This window comes from Calonectris borealis, chromosome 19 (genome assembly GCF_964195595.1).
Source record: "Calonectris borealis chromosome 19, bCalBor7.hap1.2, whole genome shotgun sequence".
NCBI classification, from domain to species: Eukaryota; Metazoa; Chordata; class Aves; order Procellariiformes; family Procellariidae; genus Calonectris; species Calonectris borealis.
Genome location: NC_134330.1, coordinates 12,092,127 through 12,100,755, shown reverse-complemented (window position 1 = coordinate 12,100,755; position 8,629 = coordinate 12,092,127). Strand labels below are relative to the sequence as shown.

At 48.2% G+C, this 8,629-nt stretch overlaps 1 protein-coding gene across 1 annotated transcript in view; it reads left to right on the top strand.

Moving 5' to 3' along the window:
• The first annotated feature begins 617 nt into the window (after positions 1-617).
• The window catches only part of CALN1 (calneuron 1), a 151,433-nt gene continuing 143,421 nt past the window's right edge, over positions 618-8,629 (top strand). The window contains exon 1 of the mRNA XM_075169144.1: positions 618-758. The gene's annotated coding sequence lies outside the window, so the exon portion shown is untranslated. The remainder of the gene's footprint in view (positions 759-8,629) is intronic.

Genomic DNA, 8,629 nt, shown 5'->3' with positions numbered 1-8,629 from the left:
CCAGCGCCAGGTCCTCTCCCCGCTGCCTTGGCACGAGCAAGCGGCCACCACATCCAAATGGAAACGCTGCCCTGCTCGCCGGCCACGGGCAGGAGAAGGCCAAGGACCCCATCTTGCAGAGCCGAGCTGGGGTGACGCAACCCTTCCCCGCAGCCCCCCTGCACCCAGCGCTTGGGCTGGCGACGGGAGGGCAATGCCTTTGGGCACCGTGGCAGAGCGGTGGCAGCACCAGGACAGAGGGGACACGACCCTCCTCCCGACTCACCGGAGCATTGGTAGAGCACAAACTTTCCTCCCTGCACCCACAGGAGTGCTCAGGCTCCCCTCGCCCACCCCGCTGCCAAGAGCATCCCCGCTCGCCACCCGCCGCGCCTGCTCTCCGGAGCACTGATTTACAATTTGTTGCTCCTGCCACCGAGTAACCACTGTTGCTGCTTAGTACGGACTTGCTCGGCTGCCAGGATGCCCCCGACGGGCGGCGAGAGGCTGCTGGAGCTGGCAGGCCAGGGCAGGAGACAATCGCTCCTGGGGGGGCAGCAATGCCAAATTGGGGTTCTAGCCCTTTAAATCCGATCCGGTACTGCAAAAAAAGGGCGAGCGAGCAGGAGAGAGCCTTCAGACTCTTTTAATTAAAGCTTGTACTATATTCTGTCTTCCCAAGTCGCGGCAGTCACTCTCGCTTCTTCAGGACATCTCGGGGCTCGCCGGCACCGTGGCATGGATGGGGGGAGCCGCTCACCTGGGACCGGCGGCAGTAGGTACGCGCGGAGGGACGGGGCTGCTTGCATGGCTTCTCCCCCTCTCCTCGCTGTCAGCTGGAAGCATCCCCCTTTTTTTTTTTTTTTTTTTTTAATGTCTTTTCTTTTGCCGGAGAGAAAGTCGTAAGGGGTTGCTCCTGGCTCGCCGCCTTGCATGGGGACGGTGGCAGGAGGCATCCTCCCGCAGCGCACCTGGGGACGAGGGGGTCCCCATCCTGCCACCGCCGCTCTCTTCCCTCCCCTCTCCCTCCCTTTTAAATAACTAAGTGCATGACCTAGAGTTGTGGGCTTTTTTTTCCTCGCTCCTTAAATCAACGAGCTGCCGTTCAGCAGAAGATAAGTTGGGATGCCTGTTTCATAAATCACTGGAGAAGTTGGTCCCTGTCGCGCTCTCTCTCGCCGCCGATCGCCCCCGCCAGCTCCGCTCGCGGCTCCTCTCCCCTCTGCCTCCCCTTGTAAGTGCACCAGGTTAAGAGAGTTTTGCCATATCCTTTCATGCGCATTGCACTCTCAATGCAGAGCATTTCTTAAGAGCCTCACGGACTGAATCCCGGGGTTATTAGGAAAGACGGCGTTGTATTCGCACTGGGGTCTCATCTCTTCAGCAGTATAACCCATGGCAGCTTCAGCTGGGCTTATAAATTGCCCTTCAGCCGGAACATTGTGCACGGAGAACATTTAACTGCTAACTATCCCATTCACCGATCGATTTTTCTCTCCCCCTCTGCTCCTAACTGAGTGATCTCTTCATTTGTATTTCTACGCCACACGGCTATTTCTTTAAATTATGTATTGCCGTTCTTCCATCGCCGTCTCGGGTCGGTGCATGGTCGGGATGCCCTGACCTTAACGAGAGCCCGTTTTCCTCTTTGCAGCCAGGTCCCAGGTGAACGCGGGTCCTGAGGAGCCTCCCTCCTGCATGGATCCCCAGAGGGGAACAGAGGCTCTGCCAGGAAAACATTTATCCTGGTGCCTAGCTAAGGTTAATAACACCTTTGACAAATAGCAGATCTCTTCAAGGCTTGAAATAGGGTTGAAAAAGCAGCTACTAATCTCCTTGAGAAGTGCTAGATGGTGGCCACCGCTCCCAGTAAATCAGGAGACAAGCTGTTTATGTATGGCATGTTGAGATGTTAGCACAGCAAAAAAATCCTTCTGTTAATCCACCGGCAAAAACTCTGCCTTGGCGTCATTTCGCAGGGCTTGTGTAGGGAATGCTGTGAACTCAGCACGGCCCAAGGCGCCCAGGACTGCGGGGCTGCCCGGCAGGGTCGGGGAAATGGGCTTTTTTCTCACCGACGGCATTTGCCGTAAGTAAGAAAGCGATGGGACGGGAAACTTGCAAGTGAGCAAGGGAAGTGGAGCCGTGGATCTGTGAATGAGCAGCTGAGCAAGAGCACCTGGAGGGATCAGGTGGTTTGTGGGCAGCAAGATGTTTCGACTTGAGCAGTCGAAGGAATTAAACTTAGAGAGGAGGAGGCACGGCGCCTGCAAGCAAAAACAAAGATGCCAGGGCAGAGTTGAAATCTGCAGCACAGGCTCCGCAGTTAATTCATAGGGGTGCGGGACTGCAGAGGAAAAGAAATGTTGTGTGCCCTGGGGTTTTGCATTTATCGGTTTTCCTGGTTGCTTTCATCAGTGGCTCCTCTCTCTTTGGTAGCGATTTAACTGTTTGTGACTTTCAGTGACATTAGGAAGGAGCTTGGCCCTTGTGCCCGAGATGCGGGATAAAAGCGCCCTTGTTTCCAGCTTGCAGCGGGAGAGCAAATGACCTGGCAAGGAAACCTGAAAGTGCCTGAAAGTTAAAAAACCCGTTCCTGTGGTCTGAGTGGGGCTGCAGGCAAACTCTTCTTGGGTGAAGTCCCCAAAACCTGTTTCCTCCACCCTGCGGAGCTGGAAAACCCAGAGCAGGTTTTGAAAAGCACCGACAAATACAGGCGGGGAGAGGAAAGATGAACAAAATGTACATCTCGGTTCAGCAAAGCCTCGCAAGCATACGGAGGGTGGGGAGTAATTATTTATAGTGCCATCAGCAGAAATAATAGAATGAAATGAAGGGCTGAAAAGTTTTGCTGACTATCAGGGAACACGTCCTGGCACAGATTGATATTTCCCGGGCCCAGCCCTTTGCATCTCCAGCACCACCGAGCGTGCAGCCTGGAGACCCGGAGAAGCCTCGCCGGGGTGGGACCCCACCGAAAACGGACGGGCAGCGTCGAGGAGCTGAACCCGCCGGGAGGATGGAGTTTAAATGTCAGCTACGACTTCCACCCTGAGCCACTTCTGATGCCCAAGCCTGGATTTCTCTCCTGGTGGATATCTGAACTTTGAGGCGAGCAGTGCTCTGCGGCGGGGGAGGGCTGGCGTGTCTGTTCTAATTCTATGAACATTGAGATTAAAAAGAGGGCGGGGGGGAAGCCATTTTTGAGATCAGCAGTTAGTGTAATTCAGGGCTTTGTCCTCTGTAATTAAGCTCTGCGTTCTGTGTTTCAATAACGCTCTTGAACCATGATGACAAAAGGAATTAGAGGGATTGGCAGGCAGACGCAGGCAGAGAATCGCTCACCTGGCATCACTCAAATTAAAGGTGACCTGCATAAGGTTTTCTTTTCTAAATTGAGAAAATTGAGTTTGGACTCCTCTTTGCAGCTTTGTGGTGATGAAAAGTCCTCTTTTTTCCTTTTCTTTTTCTTTTCTTCACTTATGAATGCGGAGCAGTATCAAGCTTGTCTCTCCCTATCTGGGCAGATGCGCCGGAGGGCTGAGATGGCCACGGAGGTTGTTGCTGGTGGAAAGGGTGAATTTGAACCTTGATCGAGCAGCCAGCCCTCAGCAAATTTGGTGGACAGTCACCAACATCCTGCAAAAATTATCCGCACAACAAGTTTTCTGTAATCCCAGAGCTCCTTCCTTCCCCGCAGGTACTTGATAACACCAAAAGAGACCAGTCCCAAGTGGGCACAAAGACCAGAGCTTCACAAAAGTCCCACAAGGCAATTTGCTCTGTCTTGCTTTGCTTGTCAGACTCCAACCATCTGAGATTTTCCTAGTACAAGCGAGACCTGAATTTCTGAAGAACAAGCAGAAAAATAATTCTTTTTTTATTGTAGGTAATAACCTTTCCCACTTCCTTTACTCCGTACACTGGAAAGAGCACAAACACAAAAGGCATAGCTCTCATTTTTGCTTTTTCTTCACCAGCCACCTTCAAACAAAAGAAAAATAGCAGGATATCTGGCGCAGGAAGGGACCAAAATGGATCTGACTGAGATAAAACCTAAATTTATTCTTTCTAGCTGCTAGAGTCTAATATATTCTTCTATTCAGAGCAAGGGACATATGTCAACCCCATTCTACATCTCTGGCAGGGTATTACAGTTTGAATTAGTATGATAAATTAAAAACAGTCATAAAATTCTTCAGGGTCTTAAATCGTAAAAACGTATCATGTGAATGAAATTGCACAGTTATTAAGCGAAATGTTTGAGATGCAAACATTAGTGTGACACATCCGTCTAGAAGGATGAGAGCGGTCACGTCCAGAGGACTCGGCGTGATCCAGATGTGGATCATGCTGATCGTCTGATCATCTTTGCTGATCATCTGGATGGTTTAGCTGGATTCAGGTAGCCTTTCAGAGCAGCCTAATCCACCATCTGGTGTGATATTTTCTTGTTTGATTTTTTTCTCTTTTTTTCTTCCTTCAGGATGCGCTTTTCCCCTTTGAACATAAACTACTTTCAGTGTATTATTTAAAACCTACATTTTAATGGAAGGAGGTAAGAGGCTGCACAGACAATGTAAACCTTGTTTTCCATGACCACCCAGAGACTGCCAAAAATCAATTGTCTGCTAGAGGCTAATCTTTAAATAAAGTTAAGCCAAATTGTATCAGAAGCCCTGGGGATCCTTGAAAGCAGGTTTTCAAGAAAGTCATGTACAGATGTTGCCCAGTTTGATATAGGTTTCACCCTTTAAATCCTTCTGTGCTGCAACCTGGTCTGCTCAGGAACTGAATTACTCTGAATGACTTCTGGCTCTAACCAAAGCACTGACTCCAGTTTGAGAACTGCCCAAGTGCTTTGGGAGCCTGAGGCACTGTTTCAAAGCGGATTAATAAGCCCTTAGGAGCTGCAGATGCTTTACTGGAAGCTGGCGGGCTGCCCCCGCGTGATTTTGCAAAGGTTTCTCTTGGAGGCTCTATTGCAAGAGTCAAGACAGGAACGGTCTGGCATACACAGACCTGTAAATGAAATGGGAACCTATTTTAAATGTATTTTTCTTTTTGCTCCCTCATAAATACACTGTGGCGAAACAGCCTATGAACCTGGTAAAGGTTTAAGAACGAGAAAGCTGCTGTGCTACAGGATAGGTGTTCTCGTGGAGGAGATACTGAGTCTGGCTGCCTCATGGATGTGTGCTGTTCATAATGATGTGCAACACCGCTGGCGCCACAGAACGACTCCAGACCTGCAGCCGTGCCCGGAGGAGAAAGCAGGAGCGTGTCAGCACAGGGGGGGATCAGTTGCTGGTTGGTGGCTCCTGGGAAGGGCAGAAGTTCTGCTGTGGCCAACGGGTTGGTGATGGAGATGATGTTGTTATAACATATGAGTATTATACATGTTAATATGCTGTAACATGTGAGTTGTGACGGTGCCAAGAAGCTTCTATTAGGGTGGCATTGCCCCTTGGCATTACGCACGCAGTCCATGAAACCTGTGTTATTTTTATTAGTTCCTTTCAATGAGCTTGCATGCAAAAACCCATATTCTGGAACAAAAGCTGCAGATCCAAGGTCTGTTGTAATGCTAATAACACCAGTAGGATTAATCCTAACTGATACTGGCCTCAGAGAAAAATATAGAGAAAAAGCTGATGGGGCAGGACCCCGCGCAGCGGGGGGACACACGCTCCACCCTCGGCACAGCACCCCGGGCTGGGGTGTAAGACACAGCCAGGAGACCCACTGCTCCCACCCGAGGGAGCCCAGGCCATCTTCTTTCTGAGTTTCTGATGACTGTATGGAGTGGGAAAGAAGATTCAGGACTTTTAGATAATCCTCACCCATGAAAAGCCAGCCGAAAGTGTAGATGGATTCTGTTCTCCATCAGATTGGACCATGGACTGAAGGTGTAATTTTGTCCTGTGACCTGCTGATTGAAGAAACGAAATCGTACAGTGCTGTCATCAGGAAGTTTGATAAATATTTTATTCCCTTCTGAAATGTCATTTATGAGAGATACAGGCTTTCTGTGGGGTACAAGAAGAAGATGGATCTGTGGAAATACTGTCACTGCTCTTTACAACCTAGCTGAACTGTGTGGCTTCAACAAGAGGTTTTATGATGAAATGATATGGGCTTATATCAATTGTGGCACAAAAGACAACAGGGGCTCCACCTCGGGTCTCGTTTAATGCTTGAGAAAACAGTTACAGCTTTATACAGGCTGAGACCAGCCAGAGGCACCAAGAAACCTTGAACAGTCCTGCTGATCCCTTTGGTAATACTGGCCCTACTTTTGCCCCATGTCAGCTATTAAAAACCCAGCAGACGTTGTTCTGGGTCAGAGATGGACCTCATGAACTGCTCGAGGGTGGTCCAGGGTCAGCTACAAATTGTCAAAACCACTGGTGTGGACAAGCCTTGGCAATCCTATGATGAGTGTCCAGACGAGAACATCCCAGGTAGGATGCCACAAGAGGAGCTGCTATGTGTCCATGCATATCCATGAATAAGATGGCATAGGAGTGCCTGGGACCTTGGGAGCAGCCATGGGGGTCTCCATGTGCTCCAGTCTGCCGTCACGTTGGCATAGGACCCATGGTCATCTTCTTGAGTGCTGGTACACCTCTGGCTTGGCCTGGCTGACATGAGGAATACTTGGATTTCCAAAAGCCACATTTGATTTCTTTTGATTGATGGTTTGGATTTTTAGGAGAGGGAAGCAGATAGTGTAGTGATTCATGGGTGCTGCTGTCAGAAGGTACAGGAATGGAAGGAGAGGGGAAGGCTGGGGAGGTTGCTCTGGGCTTTTCCAGAAATACTTGGTTTTGAATTGAAATCAAATCATATTTCAGAGAACAGAGCTTTGCAGTTGGCTTTTTGTAAAGAAACACAACATTGCCTATGGCCCTATCTTTGTCATACAAACTATCCCCAGTAGGTATCTGTCCTGGTTTTGGCTAGGTTAATTTTCTTCCTATTAACTGGCACAGTGCTGTGTTTTGGATTTAGTATGAGAAGAACGTTGATAACACGCTGATGGTTTAGTTGTTGCTAAGTAGTGCTGACACTGGTCAAGGACTTTTCGGCTTCCCATGGTCTGCCAGGTGCACAAGAAACTGGCAGGGAGCATAGCCAGGACAGCTGACCCAACTGGCCAATGGCGTATACCATACCATATGATGTCATGCTCGGTATATAAACTAGGAGGTGTGGTCCAGGAAGTAGGGATCACTGCTTGGGGATGGGCTGGGCTGCAATTGCTGAGTGAGCAATTGCATTGTACATCACTCGTTTTGTATATTCTATCATCATCATCATCATTATTATTACTACTATTATTATTACTATTACTATTACTATTACTATTACTATTACTATTATTATTATTAATTATTTCCCCCCCTTCCTTTTCTGTTCTATTAAACTGTCTTTATCTCAATCCACAAACTTTACTTTTTTTTCTGATTCTCCCCTCCATCCCACTGGGGGGAGGGGGTGAGCAAGCAGCTGTGTGGTGTTTGGCTGCCTGCCGGGTTAAACCACAACAGTATCCCATTCATGTGGTCCCATGTGCTGCTAGGAAAAAACCTCAAAGAAAATAGGGTTTGCTTATAAAAATAACGGCAGGGTGTGCGACAGGAAGCTGTGAAGGAAGTAGAAAGCTGGAGGCACATGCTGGTATCCCCCTGATCCTGCGTTATGTCCCCAAGCAGGGGTGGAGAAGAGTGCTGTGATGTAAACCATAGAGGATTTTAAAGAACAGATTAGCTGAGTTTAATAGTGTGAATTATGAAAAGAACCTGCCTTGTGCAAAGCATAGGGTCGCATTTGATGGTTCACTAGGCTTTTTCTTGACCATTAGTTGAACACTTTATGTCAAAAATGTGATCCACATAAAATTGCTGCAGTCTAATGGAGAACGTCTTCCAGCTCTCGGTGTCCAGCAGCTACAGGAGGAAACATTTTCTTCTCTGTCAGCAGAAAAAAAGCCACATAGACTCAGGGCAATGGCATGGGAGCTCCATGCCTTGACATAGCCTCTGTGAATAGTGAGGACAAATTCCCCTCTCACCTAATATCCTGGAAGAGGGCAAGTGCGGCATATACCTTCTCTTACCACTTCCCAACTTCTCTCAATTACTCATGGAAACTTCCTGAGCTGAAGGCTGTGTCTGTCTCTGTTTCAGTGCATTATTTTATTCCTCCTTGGACCTATTTCTCCTTTTGAGCACCATGACATCTTCCGGGAAAAATCCTACAACATAATTGTGCACTATTTGCAAAAATACTTCCTTTGGCTTTTTTTTTAAATCTTCTCTTGGTAATTTCATTGGATACCTCTTAGGTCTGGTGCTGTGAGAAACAGCAAGTATTTGTTCTCTACTCACTTTCTCCGTGATGTTGAGGGTATAATAAAACTCTGCTTAAATAGGTGTCTCCTACATCCCTTTCAACCACCTCTTCGCCAGGCTGAAGGGCCCTAATGTGTTAGTCTATTTTCGTGCAGAAGCTGCTCTCTGTCTCTGTCCAAGCTCACTTCCTTCCTCTCACAGTCTGTTATCTCCTTTCTCGAACGCACCGAGCAGAAATCACAATGGATTCAGACAACAGCATAATTTCAATTTTGTTCTCTATTTCTTTGCCA